The sequence below is a fragment of the Ipomoea triloba genome, chromosome 9 (genome assembly GCF_003576645.1).
Source record: "Ipomoea triloba cultivar NCNSP0323 chromosome 9, ASM357664v1".
NCBI classification, from domain to species: Eukaryota; Viridiplantae; Streptophyta; class Magnoliopsida; order Solanales; family Convolvulaceae; genus Ipomoea; species Ipomoea triloba.
The window spans coordinates 5,633,770-5,638,054 of NC_044924.1; the positions used below are offsets into that span (position 1 = coordinate 5,633,770).

At 26.7% G+C, this 4,285-nt stretch overlaps 1 non-coding gene across 1 annotated transcript; it reads right to left on the reverse strand.

Annotated features, from left to right (window-relative positions):
- Window positions 1-4,046: 4,046 nt before the first annotated feature.
- Window positions 4,047-4,134, reverse strand: TRNAS-GCU. Its single transcript has one exon. It is a non-coding gene; the product is annotated as a tRNA-Ser (tRNA).
- Window positions 4,135-4,285: the final 151 nt, after the last annotated feature.

Here is a 4,285-nt window from a genome sequence, read left to right on the forward strand (position 1 = left end):
TATATATATATATATATATATATATATATATATATATATATATATATATATATATATATATATATATATATATATATATATATATATATATATATATATATATATAGCTACTTTGTGATTTATCATGTGTTTATTCAAATTGAATTATTTACTTATTAATTTGATTTATTCGTCATTGCAATTTAAATTTGATTATTTGTTTGTTCATATATGTTTTCTATTTCTATTTATTTTGAATATAAAGCAATTAAATTATCAAAATCTAATTATCTAAATTGAAGTTATTATAAAAGTGTAGAATATATGACATAATATTTGAAGTAACTTAACTATCCCAGCATCACTTTTTCAAGCTTGATGACTGCTCATAAAGATCGCTGGTCATGGCACAATTAGAAGATTACATTTTCATCCAATGTGAATATGTGCTATCAATAACTAATCCACTACTCTATGCCTCAAGCCAACTACAACCGAGCAGTGGTTACATCGTCCTGAGGTTTTTATTCATGTGTAATTGAGTTAATACCACAAAGGGTCCTCTGACTATTGAGCAGTACTCCTTTTAGTCATCGACTTTGAATTCGATCACAAATAGTCATCTGACTTTCATTTTTTACCACAACTAAAGTATCATTTAATTTCAATTCAATTACAGTTTCATTTGATAATATAAACACAATGTGTGAGACAAGTTATTCAGTTTCATTTTAGATATATACACTATAGTTTCATTTTGTTAAATATAATGGCCACCGTTTCTGGACCATGGTCCACCGTATAACAATTGTTGTATTCATGGGTAAACCTCACCTTGAGACCCCAGTGGATAAAGGATTACATACAATGAAGTAAATCGGAATATTAGATTATCCATAAACTAAAGGGATAGCCCAAGTGGTAAATGAGCTCTTTGTAAGAGGGCCCTTAGGATAAATGGGGTTTGATTCCAACACAATTCCTCTTGGGCCAACTCCCATGCCTCCCTAAGCAAACGAGGATTAATAGGGTGGATTTGGACCGTAAGATGAACAAAGATAAACGCGGAACACCTCTCTTAGCTTGTCTATAGCTGACTTGCTCAATAGTTTGACCACCTTGGTTGGGGTTGCTCTCGATCAACAAAATAATATATATTTGCCAAGAGGAAAAGCAGTATGAACTTATTCCTTTAAAATAAAATTTTGAGTTTAAACTTTGTAAATTAATTTTAAAACAAAAAACTCTTAAAAACTTATCAAACTTCCCTCTAAGTTAATTGAAATTTAATATAACTATTAACATTTTATAAACAAATAAAATATCGAAAGTAAACAGTGAAGGTGGTTTACACGCACACACATAAACAAAAGGATAAAATTTCCAGAGCACAGTACATCTATTTCACTTTACCGGATTATAATTTGTATTACTGTTGTCGGATATGGTATTTTTATTTTTAAGGTAAAATTTCCAGAGCACAGTACATCTATTTCACTTTACTGGATTCTAATTTGTATTACTGTTGTCGGATATGGTATTTTTATTTTTAAGGTAAGCAATTTATGCGTATATATATTTTATACGAAAATCCAACATGTTATTACCTGTAAATGACCTGTCATTTATTCATTTCTTATACCGTTTTTATTGATCGACCATATTTTTAAAATTAATATACTAATAAAACGTATGATTATTTGTCAATGACCTGTTAGTCTAATTATTAAGAAGGAACCTTATTGACTAAGACTGCGTGAAAAATGAAATGATGACAAAGGTCAATAAAGTAAATAATGATATAATTTTCGACAATATGAATATACAAATAAATATATAACCCAAAAAGATTCTGCGTATGTATGAATAATTAATAAATTAAAACTATCAATCAATAATTTTGTAATTTAATGTTATAAAAATTTAATTACCTTAGATTTTAGTAATTGAAAGTTTAAGAAAATAAGTGATTTTTACTTTTTCTAAAAATATTTATAGACAAAATTCAATACACTTTGGAATTAATTCAAAATCCATTTTCAACAACAACGTTTTACCATTCAAATTCAATCAAATACAAGCATATAAGAAGAAATAACTATGTATGTTTATATATATATCCTCGGTAAGTAAGATTAGCAAAATTTAAAATATTTTTTACCATAGGTACTTTTAAAAAAGTTATGTAGTCATGTACAACGTAATCTTATATTTTTATTTTGAATTAATTTAAGTCTAAATTTTTCTTTTAGAAAATACTATTTCTAAATATTTTTTACTATATCGAGCGGAATAACCAAATGCAGAGATTTTTTCCATTATTGCATGGTGTCTCCCATCTTTATATAGCATTTTCACATTCATTTGTAAGTCTTACATTCTACATCAGAAATGGATCCTCCTTCCAACCACCCACAGTTGGTATGATTTTGTCCTTAAAGTGTTAATCTCATTGCATATGTATATTCACGTCTATATTTCTCAACAAAATTCTTATTTAGTATTTGATTAAAATGATTTTGAATCATTTTTTATATTATTATTTGACCTGTTATTGATTTATACTAAAGATCTGGTCTACAAAGGTTTTAATAGTTAGGGTTTTTTTTTTCTTTTTTAATATGTCGCACATATATATTTTTATCATTTTAAAACAATTTTGTTAATTGAAATTCAACCTTGTTTTGATGGTTTTGATTTTTTTTTTTTTCTTTTGAAGCATCCCAGGAGGCCAAAGACTAAATGTATTACTATAGAGAACTTTTATGCGAACTGCACCCTTGTACCGATTCAAGGCTCCGATGGAGATTACACAGTGGACATAATTAAGGTTTTTTTATTTATTTAAAAAGTATCTCATGGGCTTTTTACATTCATAATCTATCACTTTTAAATTTGAATCATCGTACGCACACATACGCACAGAGTTGTTTGTACTATGAAGCTATTGATATGATATCGATTAATGTTGTATATGTGTGTTTTTGAAATATGATTGGTGCAAATGAATGTAGATTGAGGAGCAAGAATTGTTGATCCTGCCGCCGGAAGACAAAGACAGTAGATTATTTGGTTGGAAAGTGGAAATAAGAGAACGAGCAAATGGATGTCATGACAAGGTAGTAAATTAATTTTATTTAATTTATTTATCATTGTAATTGTACATGTTATTATTTAATTCTATTTAATTTGCAAATAAAATTAAGAAAAATAACATTATATTTTTGTTCCCAATTTGTTATATGTTATGTAATTCAAGATTATTTCTCCTTTAATTTTTGAAATAGTCTTTCAATTCTTAACTAATTAAGTTGTTAATTTAGTCCATCAGTTGTTGAATGACATTCGTGTTTAGGGTTTTTAAGGGTCTAACTTTTTAATTTTTCTTTTTTTAAAAAAAAAAAATTCTCTTCGTTCAATTAAATTAATATGTCTTGGAGTAATATTTATTAGTAATATACAAAATAAGTGTTATTTATGAAGGAATTTATTGAGGAGTCTTGTCATTTTAAGTTTAGAGGAAAGAAAGGGAAACTAATATAAGTCATTTATGAGAGGGAATTGATGGTTGAAAAGTGAAATTATGAAAACAAAACCCTAGAAATTCTAAAAATAAATGTTGTTTAGCAAATTCAATTCATTACTAGAGTCTAAATTGAAAATTTGCTAAAGATTTGAGTGACACAATTTCAAATAATAATAATAATAATAATGGTTAAAAGAGTGCTCTTACATGCATAACTTATAACAAAAAAGCAAGCGCGCACACACACATATATATATATATATATATTTCATATTGAATTTAGTTTATTTGAATCTTTTTTAAAAAAATTAATAGTGATCAAATTGACAATCAAGAATCAAAATACAAATGTTAATATAATGCAATGATAAAAAAAAAAAAAGTAATTAGAAGAATATATATAGAATAAGACTAAACTAAAAAGAGTTTTTATTTTTCAACTTTCTTGTGATTTTATCTAGTACACACATTTAACTACGAAACTAAGAATAAGAACCGAGGGATTGCGAAAATTGAAAAAAAATAAAATCATCCGCGAAAATGGAAAGAGAGGGATTCGAACCCTCGGTACGAATAACCCGTACAACGGATTAGCAATCCGCCGCTTTAGTCCACTCAGCCATCTCTCCAAATTCAACTTGATAATTCCTATGCTACATTACACATAAACTAAGGAATCTTTCTTCTTCTTTAATTCTAATTAGATTTTTTAATATAATATTAAATATATTATATTGTAATTGTAAAAATTATCAATTTCGTTTATTAAAAAAAAAGGGG